Source organism: Callospermophilus lateralis, chromosome 6 (assembly GCF_048772815.1).
Source record: "Callospermophilus lateralis isolate mCalLat2 chromosome 6, mCalLat2.hap1, whole genome shotgun sequence".
NCBI classification, from domain to species: Eukaryota; Metazoa; Chordata; class Mammalia; order Rodentia; family Sciuridae; genus Callospermophilus; species Callospermophilus lateralis.
In genome coordinates, this window is record NC_135310.1 from 135,900,255 (window position 1) to 135,914,546 (window position 14,292).

At 35.8% G+C, this 14,292-nt stretch overlaps 2 pseudogenes; one reads left to right on the forward strand and one right to left on the reverse strand.

Annotated features, from left to right (window-relative positions):
* Positions 1 to 2,224: 2,224 nt before the first annotated feature.
* Positions 2,225 to 2,997, reverse strand: LOC143402174 (E3 ubiquitin-protein ligase SH3RF1 pseudogene; annotated as a pseudogene).
* A 5,679-nt stretch (positions 2,998 to 8,676) lies between these two features.
* Positions 8,677 to 10,828, forward strand: LOC143402175 (melanoma inhibitory activity protein 2 pseudogene; annotated as a pseudogene).
* The last annotated feature ends 3,464 nt before the right edge of the window (positions 10,829 to 14,292 follow it).

The window sequence follows — 14,292 nt, forward strand, 5'->3', positions numbered from 1 at the left end:
TGTAGCAACCAGAATGTTACTGTGCATATAAAAGCATCTAGCTATCTATCCAGGAAGCTGCTTCTGTCTTGCTAGTGGAGCATCCTTTCACATAGCAGACATGTGTGCATGTCATCTACATCACATATTTCCTTCCAATTCTACACAACATTAAAGAGTGTTGTCATCCAAGTTGAGGGCAGGACCATTCTGCTCTAGAAAATATAGAAAAATAAAGGTCTCAGACATTTTTGCTTACTTATTTTTGTGGCTGTGATTCACCATATCTTTATCTTTATTTTATTTTACTATCCAGTGGAAGAAGACACAGAATAAAGTTCACAATTAGGAAGAGATTCTATACCCACGGCCAGTGATCAGCCTTTGCACTCTCTGGAGAAACAAATGAATGGGAACCAAGATAAAGGGGACCATACTGATAGGAAAAAGAACAAAACTGGAAAAGAGAAGAAAAAAAGAAAAAATGAAAGTCAAAAAGGGAATGCTGAATGGTTTGGGAGACATCTTCAGGCCAAGTCTTTACCACCATAAACTGGAACATTTTTAAATATACAGTCATGCACTTAACAACAGGAATACCTCTGAGAAAAGTACCTTAGGTGGTTTCATCATTGTGCACAATTTTGTAACTTACATGGAATAGCCTACTGCATGCTGGACTGTGTGGTACATGGTATTATATATGTGGTCTGTGGTTTACCAAAATATTAGGTAGCACATTACTGTATGTTAAAGTGACATTTAGATAAAAAACACAAGAAGCACAGATTTGAAAACAGTATCTTTGAAGACAATGGAAATTCTTTTATCATTTCCAGTCTTAGCTACTGAACTTTTACATTTTTCAGAATTTTGCTTTAGTTATTTCAGCAGCCTTCAACATGATATCTTGCCAAACATGCAGATAACCCTGAGGAGGAAGGAGGGAGTCCTCTTTGTCTTCACTCTGTACAAAAGGAAGAGGCCAATGAAAACAAAGGGCTATTAAAATAGATTTTGTCCCTTCTTGTGTGTGTGTGTGTGTGTGTGTGTGGCAACAGTGGTTCATTATCTACATTTAACAACCTAGAGGTCAAGTTGTGGTAGCATTTAAAGGTCCATTAATAGCAATTCTAATAAAAATTATGTTACACATAGAACTTCAATTAAGCTGTGTTGATATCTTTAGTCTTAAAGATTGATGAAACATAATCTCTATTTTTTAACAATTGTTTTTGTGTTCCTAAATTATACTCTAGGATTATTTAGTATATCATTTTTACAAATCATTGCTGTACAATAAAAATGACAAGTTGTTCAGAAGTTTCACTGATATTTCCCCATAAATGTTCATCTAAGGTGATTTATAATATTCAGGTATTTAATGTTAAATATAAAGATTGCCTGATTGTTCCATAAATTAAAGCCCTAAACATATCAAGATGATGGTTTAAAATTGAAATCATATACCACAGTCTCTTGACTTTTCAAAAAGTTTTTACCCTATGTTATGATTCTCTTTCTTTTAACTTGTTTAATTGCAGAATGTAAAGAAGAGATTTATTTTCATGGACTTAGGATCCTCAGGTTGACCTCAATAAATCAGAGTGTTACATGTATGTCAGATCTGGAAACTTGAGGAATTAGGAAGCTGGAAGGTTACACAACACAGCAGATGTGTTCTGTAAATGTGGTGAAGTCAAGTGCATGCAAGTAGCAAACTATAGATTCATATTAACATAAAATCTGGCCTGTTCACGGTATTATCTTTAGTTTAAAATAAGATTTGTCTCTCCAATGGTTCAGAGGAGTGAGATGTTCATCATTTTTTATTATACTTTTTCTTTTTTATGTACTACTCCTTCTAAGTCCATCTTCAGTCAAATCATCTTTCTTCATTATATTACATGTCCAAAAATATTCATGGAACAAAATAGCTCTTACTGCCCTTTGTTTCAGCTCCCATGTTAGCCAGAGGGCTTTTCTTTCCATATATACAATCTCACACCTCAGACACTGGCACATACACAATGCACAAGACATAGGCTTCTGTCCATGAATTAAAATTTAAGGAATTTGTGCTAGTGTCATCTTTAAAATAGAGAAAGGAAACCTGCAAGAATGCAGCACAGTCACAATGGCTTGTTAGTTTTCATTCATGAATCAACATTGATCTGATAGATAAAAGGGTTATGGACTTGTTAGGATGTAATTGGTAAAAAATTTCTAGTATTTTGGGATTACTTTAGTTATACATCATAGTTTCATAGGCACCTGGAGAGCGGATATCCAACAGGAAAATGAATGAAGGGCCAGGTGTCACTGGGCTGCTTGGGTGTCGGCATACAATGAATACAGCAGTACTCACATGAATCTGAGAAAAGGCACTGAAGGAAAGCCCAGAAATTTCTCTGAACCTTGTGGCAGCTGCGGGTTGCTGGAGCTGATGGGGACAGGAGGGCTGAACTCCATGGAGTGGCAGATCTTGTATGCATAAAAGGACTTGCATGCCATGAGGAAGAAAGTGAAGTAGTGCTGTTTTTTTGTGTTCTTCTTGGTGTCAGGAGTGCTTTGGGGCAGTGATGCTCTGGGCTGCTGCTGAGGTACATGTTTCAGCATCAACTCCTGGCATGGGAGGCTTACACCATTCTGTCAGCTGCTCAGCGGTCAAGTTAATTCAATGTAGAAAATCAGAAATATTCCTATTTTGTCTGGTAGCATTCCTTCAGCACAGCTTACATCCACTCTTTGGATCACAGTCAAAACATCTTCCTTAACAAATGGAAGATGGTCATTATGTGCTTCCTTGTCTTTCTCTTCAAAGTCATAAAATGCTTTGCACTGGGGTGGGGGCTGAGGCAATTTTTTAATAATCTGCACTATGTTGGTTGGGAAAAAGCCATGGATCACATTGACTTACTCTGTGGAGCCTGCTTTTATCAGGTGAGGTAAAAAAATTATGATGTCACATTTGCTGAATTTAAAGTCTCCAGGTTCTTTTTCTTCACAGTAGTGTAATGATTTAGGACATCATAACAACTATACCCCTCACTAGGACTTTCAGGCTTGCACCTGAGTCTGCCATCCACACTGGGAGCTCTACAGGTCTTTGCACTATATTAGAAATAGTGGTGCCCTGAAATTTTAATGCATTTGTGCAGTTGGTCCCAATTACTCCACTGGCTAAGTTACCACAACCTCTGCTTGATGCTATCCAGAAGCATGACCAGCAGGATGTTACCTGGAAGCTCATCTCAGGAGCCAACAAGAGTTCTCCACTTGGGACAACTGAGGGAACCTACAATCCCAGCAATAATGCTTTGCAAACCATGTGGTGGCAAGGCAAGACTTTTGCAGAAGCACTAAGGACACTCTAAAAGATCCAAGGAGGCAGATTCATTCATCTTGATGTACTTTAATGAGAAAAGGTCTTAGAAATATTCATAGTTGTGTGTAGCTCTTAAAATGATTCATGTAACATCCATTTCAGATTTTGCTCTTACACCTTGACTACTCCTCCTTGTTCTTGGTCCCCACAGTTGTGGTCATGGCCAATGTAGATTCCGCTCAGCCTTGCGTGCTGCTACCTAATTCTCTGATGCAGGTGCAGTGGCCCCTGGAGACTCCTCTCTGCTTCCCCACTCTCTGCACAGACACATTATACAGTGCCATTTATTCCCACTTAAGCAGCCTTAAATGTTATTTTTTAAATCAACAGAATGCTTGTTGGATTAGAAACCAATACATGAGAGATGGAATAGTCCAAATTTCTATCCTGGCTTGAATATTTTATGACTGTATGACTTTGAAAAAGTGACCTAATTTTTCTGGTTTCTTTTTCTCTAGTGGTAGTAATTGTCCCTGTCTCAGGGAACCATAGGAACTACATCAAAGCTCTAATGCAGTGCATGTCAGGATACACAGTCAAGGCATGGCAACACTTCTTACCCTGAGTTTAATAATGTATAAAACAAGTGCAGTAATGACAGTGTCTTATGGTGATGGGCAGCTTACCGTGCAGGGGTAGCAAGGACATTCACTCTTACTATGAAGCAGCTGAAGAATAGACAACAAGATAGATGAGGCCTGAATGCTTGACACTAGTGACATATTCACACCTCTCCCTCTTTTCTTGCAGAATGTCCCCCAGGATCTGTCCATCAACACCTTTGGGCTGGAGCAGTCCCTCTTGTTGTGGACCCTGCAAGAGATGCTGGCTAACATGATGGAAAAGTTGGAAGGGGCAAGTACACTTTAGACTGGAGTATTTTAGTTTGCTCAGCTGCTGGGAGATGGTGGATCTTACAGGTATTGGAAATCGTGTTTGTGGAGATAAGTGAATTACATTCATTTGTGACTCCCTTAGGGTTGACCTTTTGCTTTACCTAGCACCTCATTATATCTTGAACTTGAAATAAGCACAATGTAATCTGTGTGGCTGCCTGTTGAGTTCATGAGCATCTGTGTGTCTCCCTATGTCTTCAGAGTTCTGACTCTTCCTCTTTTGACCAGTTGTTTTGTTCATGCCTCTTTGTTATTGACCATTATTTATTGTCAAATATGTTGAAGTGTGTGACTATGTTCTAAGATGTTGTTTGGCGAGTAAAATTTCATGGCACTGTTACATACTTTAGATAATGAAATCACGGTGATATGCCTTTAGTGAATTGTAAATTTGCCCATAGCTAATCATTTTTTTTTAAATTAAGACTTTTATTTTTGTCTTCAAATGCAGATATTTTCCTTCTAAAATCTATATGCCGATTTTAATTATTTTTCATGTGACAAGCTCTTACTGACTGGATAATTCCCATTTGTAACCAATTCATACCATTTAAAGTTAAGCAGGAGAATAAATGGTCACTTTTTTTGGGTCTTCTCTATAATTTTTTAGGGGCATTCTAACTGCTACACTGTTGTGTAGTTTTATAAACTCAAGTATTTTCAGGAATAGAACCAAAATTTTTCTTTGTCATTAATGATCTCTGTATAGCTTTTATGTTTGAATTGTTATTCTAGTTGGGATGAATAAAGACATTAATAATACATGGTTCCAAAGAAATGTGTGATTAATTGTGTTATAACATATAGTTTTGCACCATCCACAAGAAAATCCGGTATCTCTATAGTTTAAAAAATTGTAGTGTCACAGCTTAGAATTTTAATTAGGCTGTGTATGAATTCTAAATTAAATTTTAACATACATAATTTGATGAAAACCTACTACAGAAAAGAGATGAATTTCATGGAGCTGGAACTTACTTTAACCTGATAGTATATTTTAGGAAGAAAACACTGTCAAATAGCTCAAGGGAAAAGTGCCTAAAATTTTAGGGGGGAGAAAGATTCTTATTTAAGAAGCAGTTTTGATGATACCCAGGAGTGATATTCAAAATATTTTACAACTGCTGTGGTATAAGTACCAGTGAATCAGAGTTGCTTCCAGCCACAGTTCTGGAGGTTGGGTGGTCTGAATGTTTTGTGGGGTGTCCTGGAGGACCCCTGGGGTGGTTTAGTGATGTTTACCAAGAACAATAGTTTTTTTGCACTGTAGCAATCATTTAAATCATGAAAGTGTTTACTGGTTGTATTTGATCCATGGATGCTGCTGGAACTCATAAGAATCATTTTTCAGACTTTCTGGATGCCCATACCATTTCTTCTTGAGTTTTATGATGTCTCCTTCAAACTCCTTATGGGACAATGATGGTGAATCCTTTTGTCTAGCAAATTGACATGCCTCAGTTAATAAATTATACACAGTAGATTCTCTGGAATAAAGATTCCCAATTTCCTAGGATAATGTGTCAGAAAGGAAACATTAATCTTTTTATTTGGTGGTGGTGGGGACATCAGGGATTGAACTCAAGGGCACTTGACCACTGAGACACATCCTTAGCCCTAGTTTGTATTTTATTTAGTGACAGCTTCTCATTGAGTTGCTCAGCACCTCGCTTTTTGCTGAAGCTGTCTTTGAACTCATGATCCTTTTATTCTCAGCATCCTGAGCCACTGGGATTACAGGCATGCACAACCACACTCAGTTCACCAGTTTCTAATTATAAGATGCTACTGATTTTCTACAACACAATGCTTGTATCTTACCAAAAAAAAATATTGTGCTAGAATATTGGTAGGAAATTATATTACAAGTTTTGGGAAAGTGTACAAATAGCTGTTCCTGAACTCTGGGAATATTCAGGAGGCAAGTGAGGTACTGCACCTGTCATAATCATCTCTGGTGATCTGGGGAATGATGACACGAATGGTGCAAAACTTTCTCACATTTAAAGACCAGGTGCCCATGTCACAGAGTGGAAAGTCAAAGGTAATTGACCAGGACTCAATGTTTTTAGCTGGGTGTGGTTTTTTTCTTTCTACTAAGAAATGGGAAATGGAGTGTGGAAAGGAACGGAACAGCATTTGATGTCTGTTCTTTTTGTCCCTTTAATAATGGGAATAACTCTGTAATAGTGATGATGATGATGATGATGATGATGATGATGATGATGATAGTGTTATTGACCCTCATGTTCAGATTAGGACAATTCTCAGCAAGTTCACTTGAAAGTAAGTACCTTGTAGATGCAGACAAGCTAGTGATTTATTTAGTGTCTTTTACACCCAAACAGAAACAGCTTTGGCAAGTAAAGAGGAATCTGCAGCCTGGTTTTTGTGTGCTTCTATATTGTACAAAAATGAAGATAATTGATTTGAGTCCCAAAAGTGTTGCTTTTTAGTTGTGTGCCTTGAGCAGTAATGCCTCTGAAACTTAGTATAATTTTTGTTGCTGTAGTTGAATATCACCCTGGGTAAATTATAGAGAAAAGACATTTTATTTAGCTCATGGCGCTGGAAGTTAAAGCATGGTGCTGGCATCCAGTGAGGCCTACTGAGTCTTGAGGTGGCAGACAGCAGCAGCACATGGTGTTGCAGATCAATGATCTGGAAGGGCCCAAGTTCTTTTTTTTTTTTTTTTTTTTTTTGAGACAGGTTCTCACTAAATTGCTGAGGCTGGCCTTGAACTTGTGGTATTCCTGCCTTAGCCTCTTAAGTGGCTACTAGTATTACACGTGTGTGAAACCATGCCCAGCTGAAAATTTGATTCTGATACATGTATGTACATTGTGAAATATTCACCACAATGTAATTAACATATTTGTAACCTCACATAATTACATTTGTTAAAAAGTTTCTAAACTTTCATGCCCTATAGAACTTGAAAGTGTTTTAGTTTACTTTGATCGAACTCTGGCCATAGAAATGGTCTAATCATACAAGGTGGCATAATGCCTTTAAAATTTAGAGACATTTAGGAAACCAAAAACTACTAGTGAATGCTTTCCTTCAAACATTAGATTTGGCTCATCAACAATTCAAGCATAATCAGGAAAAAAACAATATGTTAGATAGCTTTTATAATCTTAACAACAACAAAATTCACCTTCAGGATCTAAAGCCATTTCAAAGAGTCATATCTTATCCTACTTTTTGCTATATATTTATAATGACTCAGTGACTAAGAAGTTTTCACATCCTATAAGTCAAAAGAACATCTGAAAAAATGATTTTGAAGACTTTAATAAGTAGTAGTCTAGAAAAACTGACATGAAAACCAACTCAAGTTTCAAGTTTCTTTTTTTAAGAAATATTACATATGCTTTACTTTTTAAAAGCAACTTGTCATAACGTATTTGTGTCTATGTTAGCAACTCTTTTAAACTCACCTTTGAAATAGTCTAACATGAGAGTTTTTCTATAGAAATAGATCAGATTACTTCTATAGTAAGTGTCAACAGGCTGTGGATGTAGCTCAGTATTAGAGAGGTTGCCTAGCATGGAGAAGGTCTTGGAATTTAACTCTCAACATTGGAAGAAAAGGAAAGGTAGAGAAGAGAGAAAGGAGGAAAGAAGAAAAAAAGGGAGTGGACAGGAGTGGAGAAAAATGAATGAGTCATTACAATAAAAGAGAAAGTGATACAAATATAAATATATGATGTAGTAGCTCTTTAAATTATTTTACAATGATTTAGAATTTTAGTTACATCAAACTGCTTGACCTTATAACTGAATCAAATAGTACATAATAAACTTAACCTTGGCATGGTTGAAACTAAATCAAGGGGTGGATGTCATGGAGAGGAGTCCTCTCTGGCTCAATTGGGATAGACTGGAACCTGCAATGCTTCAGAATGCACAGCATAGTGAAGGGGCCAAGACTTCTCTGACAGGCACTTGAGTGTGCTAGGCCCCTGGGAGCCTATGAATGTGGCTTCCCATGCCCATGCCTATAGCTCCACCTCCATACCCCTACAACTGCTTCACAATGATATGCTCGGTTGCCTGGTGCATGTCCGAGTTCCGGACCAAAGACCTGAGTGTCCACATTCTGTTTGGGTGTGGCTAGGCAGGCTGTGGATACAGTAGCAGTAGGCAAAGCAGATTTAGCGTGATGGAGGGGCCAAGGGATGCCCCTCAGGTTTCTTTGGGGCTGATCCTAAAAGGAGCACACAGGGCTTTGGTATCATCATCTGCAGATATGAAACCAGGCATTTATCCTTATAGTTATCCTTGGGAGTTGATGATGTATGCAGCTATTGGATTTCTTGCTGTTCTCTTTTTTCTGTGGAGATGTTGTCAATGTGTTAAAAGCAGGTGTAATGTGAGAAGAGAAAAAAAAAGCTTGATTGAAAACTTTCTGGACTAATTGAAGAAAAATGTCAACTACTTGGAAAAGTTAGCCTTGTTAAAAAAGAGTATAAAGACTTAGAGTTATCTTTAGAGGATGCCATTTTGGAGAAGAAGTCAATAGAAGCAAAAAAATTGGAGGCAATATATGAAAACCTGGATAGGTCTAAATCTAAACTTGGGGATGAAATACTCTTTCTTGAAAAGAGCTGAAAGAAGAGAAAACTAAACGTTCTCAACAGGATAAATTGATGGCAGATATATCAAAAAGAATTAAGTTCCTAGAATATGAATCTAAACCCTTCAAGTTACTAATAGCAAAAGGTGAAACAACCTTGAGAATATATCAAATGAATGAAGAAGGATTTAAGGTAGCAATAAAAGAGGTTTTCAAATAAAATTTCCAACTTCAGAAGAGTCAAAAACAACTTTTACAAGAAGCTGTAGTATGGAAAAAAAAGTGAATGACCTTAATAAACAGAAAATAACATTTAAAGAAACTCTACAGTATTTGCACAAGTTCTAAGAAATAAAGGAAATCATATTAGGTCTCTGATTGGACACTTGGTGCATATGAAAGATTGGGCTCCTGTGCTTGGAGAAGACCTAAAAGATGATGGTAACTTGGAATTGATATTGAAGAGTAAATCAGAAATTAGATGACCAGCCAAAAGGAACTTTGAAGGAACAGGTTCATGGTGCTTAGTTAAATGCTCCTTTAACAACTTAGAAGGAGAAAGAAATAAAATATTTATTTTATTTTCTGAAGTAGATGAAGTAAAGAAAGGTCTCATAGAAAATATTAAAAATCATAAGACAGAGCAAGCCTCTTCACAGTCAAAAATACACTATTTAAAAGAGAGAATCAGAATCTTCAGCAGAAATTTATTGTAAAGTTGAAATATATCAAAAAATGTAATGAAAATCCAAAGGTTATTAATAGGAGAGGAAAATTACCAGGTAGAGCAAGAGGAGAAACTTTCCAAAGTGGATGAAAATGTCAGCCATACAACTGAACAGCTGGAGAACTATACAAAGAAATTCAGAGATCCTGAAAAAGAAATGGAGAGAATCATTCATTCTTATCAGGGGTAGATTATGTACTATGAGAAAAAGCACATCATAATGAGCTGGCAGCTCAGAATGCTGAAAGATACCTCAAGATATAAGGAAACAAAATGCCCACAATAAACACAAAACTAAAAATGAAGTTAAATTTAACTTTTAGGAAAAAGATCCATATGCATTTGATGATTCAAATACAGCCTTTGCCAGAGAACATTCCCCAATGGTCCCACACTATTGGGTCCAACTTCATCTGAGGTGAGAGGTTCTCTTTTGGAAAAGAAGGGTCCACTTATATTCTCACCTTCGGTGCCAGTGGGAGAAGAAAGAGGCTCAAGAGGCTGAGAGAATCCCCGGGGACCTCAGATTATCACTGAAAGAAGAAAATCAGGCTATGATGGGTTAATTGATCCCCAGAGAGTGTCTTATAATTCTGGGTCCCTGTCACCTTCATGGGAAAAGGCCTGTAGGATGATGATCCCTCCAGCAGGCTAACTATATTCTGATCCACATCTTCCTATACAAAAAGCATGATGTATATTATTCTAATTATCATACATTATCTGGACCACAGAACACACTAGTTTTCATATGCCTTCTTTGGATAAAGTGGATGGGCCTCTGTCTTCAGAAATGGAATCTAGTAAAAATTGTAGTAAAGTCAATCTTGGTAATTCTAATGTGCCTGATTCATCTCTCCCTGCTGAAAACCAAGCAACTGGCTCTAGATTTGTTTCTTCATCTTTCCCTTCAGTCAGAAGTGCATTGTTTCCAGTGGACCCAAAGAGGTGGTTCTTGAGAAGAGGACCTTTTTTTTCCCCTTCAATTTCCTCCAGGAAACATGTATGGAGCATCTGGAGATTGTTTTCCACCAGGAAGGCCCACCATTGCCTCCATTTCCATTGGGAAATGTCTACTCACTGAGGTGTTTTTCTCATTATCTTACCCAAAGAGCTATATTCCTCTCCCACCTCTACATTCTGAAAGTAGAAGTGAACTTCCTTCAGAGTTGATTGCACCTTCAAATGAGACTGCTATTGAACATCCAGAACCACAATTAAAAAAACTGATATTTCTGATCTCTCTTCAAAAGTAATTTGACTTATCTCTCATTTTTACTTTAAGTATGTGCTTTTACTTAAGGAAGTGATTATACTTTTGCTCCAGTTGATGTTTAATGGAATTATAATTCTTAGGATAGTGTTTTGTAAATAAAGATGACTTAAAAAAGAATCTTAAGAGTAAATTATTTTCATTTTACTGTATTCTAGGTAGTGTAACTTAACTTGAATAATTTACTATTACATAACCAACAATGTAAGTATTGTATACAAAATCTTGTAGTCAGGGATATTTTAAAATGCAAACTATATGCATTTACAAAGAAATGTACTTATTATGGTTGTAGCATATGTGAAAGTAACTTTATGCTTAATGAAAGATTTTAATTGATTTGAAGCCTTGTTTGGCATTGATGATAATAAAAATCAGCTCATTTTTCCATAAATTAGAATAACCAGAGCATATTAAGTGTAAACATGAAAACATAACTGTCATGTACACAGGAGATTTCAAATATAAGAAATTTCCAGTTCCAAGGTAAACTTTTAGGAATTATAAACCACCACTTATGTTTACTTGATCCTCATTGTCCCTTATATCCTTTATTTGATGCCCATTTTCATAAAATTAAGAATTGTATTCTACTGTGTGTTCTGTCCCCCTTTTTATTTTTTAATTAAATGGCATGTCATAAGGATACAATGTGCTTGTTCAAGCAAGGATTGAGTACAAGTAATTCAATGGGTTAAAATTATATTCCAATGAGTAGAAAATTGTGCAAAAGCACAGGGTATATATGCAGGGGCATTATCTGTTTTTAAATAAGTAGGCTTGCCCATAATGGCAAAGCAGATTAATACATGAGAATTGTAAGCAGGTAAATTTTTAGATCAACCTGCAGTAGCCCAAATAAATCAAGAATGATATTAGTGGAAATACAAAGAAAGGAATAAGGATAAAAAGGGGGGAAACGGGTTAGTACCCATTTGCCTAAGTACATTAGAATGTAGTCCTTGTGTGCTTAAAGATTCCCACATAGGGCCCAGAAGGCTGTACAGTGAGAACAGTTATTGGCAGTGGCCTGAAATTTAGGGGAAGAAACAGAAAACATCTTCATTCATGAGCACAAAATCCACGATTATTTTTATGAGAAAACCCATGAGTTTTACATCATTTGACAATAAAAGATTAGAGACCTCACAGCTGTATCTGTGTGGGTGTTATTCTCTGTCAGAGGTCCAGGAATCTTGGTGTGGCTGTGCATATGAGCAAGGAAGATGGGGGAATTTTGATGCTGTGAAAGATTCTTCAGGGTTAAAATAAGAGATACTAAATGGAAATCCAAACAAGGGGATAACAAGCTACAGAACTAGGAGGAACAAGTTTAGCTATATATTCAGAATCTGTGATAATGTTTAAAATAGTAGAAAGTAATCTTAGTGCCATAATAATGGAGGTTAATTCAGCTTGCTATGGAGAGATTTGAGGCAGGATCCTGTTGTTGTTTTTTTGAACAACTGAGAAAGCAGTTGGATGTCAGTTGAAATTTCTAGTTTATTCATTTAAGAAACCATACTTATAAAGATTAATCCCAGTTATGTTAACTTTAATTTATTTATTTTAACTGTAAAATAACAATATCAGAAAAATTTTATTAATAATATTAATCATCTTTTCTCTGTTGAAGAAAAATTTAAGAACCAGTGGACATAATGTTACATTTTAAACATTTTTTAGGAATAAATACTTTATTTTCTGGCCATCTAGAGTTTTTTTTAAAAAAATTTAAATGCAGAAGTTTATTAGTAACTGGTGATATGCAAATTAGAACACAATATGTCACATTTGCCCACCCATATGAATAACTAAGATAACAAAAGAGAGACTATAATAAATGTAAGTGAGGATAAGGATAGATTAGAGTGCCCCCATGTTACTAGTGGATTCAATTCATACAGTTGTTTTGGAAAGCATTTGGTAATATATACTAAATTTCAAATATGTTTAACTGATTATCCAGAAATTTACTCTTAGGATATAAGTAACAAAAGTACTTACATGTAATTTACCCATTCACATTTACAACAGCAATCATAGAATAATGCTTCTTTATAACTCCAAAGAGGAAGTAATGCAAATGCCCACAGTTGGTAAAACTCTTCAAGGCACAACATATTCATAGAAAAAAAAAACACAATTGAAGACTATCAAAAGGAGATGAAGAGACATGGGCTTTAAGCAGTGGGACATGTGGATTCTTACAAACAATGTTGAAGTAGTTACTTTTTTCACTATATAATTATATATATATATATATATATATATATATATATATATATATATATATATATATATATATATATATAAAGTGGACACATAGAAATGCATTCCTATATTGCTAGTAGAGTCATTTTCAGAGGGATATGACAGGAAGCAAAAATGGAATTAGAGTCTACAAGCTATGCTCTACTTCTTTTTTGTTTGTTTGTTTCAGTTATATATGAAAATAGAATGCATTTATGCAGTTTGATATATCATACATAGATGGGATATAATTTCTCATTTTTTTTCTGAGTGTACATGTTGCAGAATCATAGTGGTTATGCAGTCACATATATACATACAGTAAAAATGTCTGTTTCATTCTACTATCTTTTCTATCCCCACATCCCTCCCCTCTCCTCCCTTCACTTCTCTCTATCTAATCTAAGGTAATGCTATTCTTCCCTATTGCCCCCACCTTATTGTGAATTAGTATCTGCATATTAAAAAAAATAGGTGTTTGTTTGTTTTTTGTTTGTTTGTTTGTTTTAGATTGGCTTATTTTGCTTAGCATGATATTTTCCAACTTTAACCATTTTCTGGCAAATTCCATAATTTTACTCTTCTTTAGAGCTGAATATTTATATTTTCCACATTTTCTTATCTATTCATCTATTGATAGACACCTAGGTTGGATACCTAGTCTATCTGTGGTGAATTGAGGTGCTATAAACACTAGTGTGGCTGCATAACTACAGTATGTTGATTTTAAGTTCTTTGGGTATAAACCAAGGAGTGAGATAGCTGGGTCAAATGGTAGTTCCATTCCTAATTTTTTGAGAAATCTCCATGCTGCTTTCCATAGTGGTTGAACCAATTTGTAGTCCTACTAGCAGTGTATAAGTGTACCTTTTTCACCACATCCTTGCCAACATTTATTGTTGCCTGTATTCTTGATGATTGCAACTCTGACAGGAGTGAGATGGAAATTTTTGATTTGCACTTCTCTAATGTCTAGAATTGTTGAAAACTTTTTCATGTATGGATCCATTATATTTCTTCTTCTATGAAGAGTCTGTTCATTTCCTTAGCCATTTATTGATTGTGTTATTTGTTTTTATAGTTCTTTATGCATCCTAGAGATTAATGCTCACCCTGCTCTAAGGAGTACATTCTTTGAAGTTTGGAGACCAGCACCTAGAAAGAAGAAATTGAGGGTGATATTCCGGGGGTTGT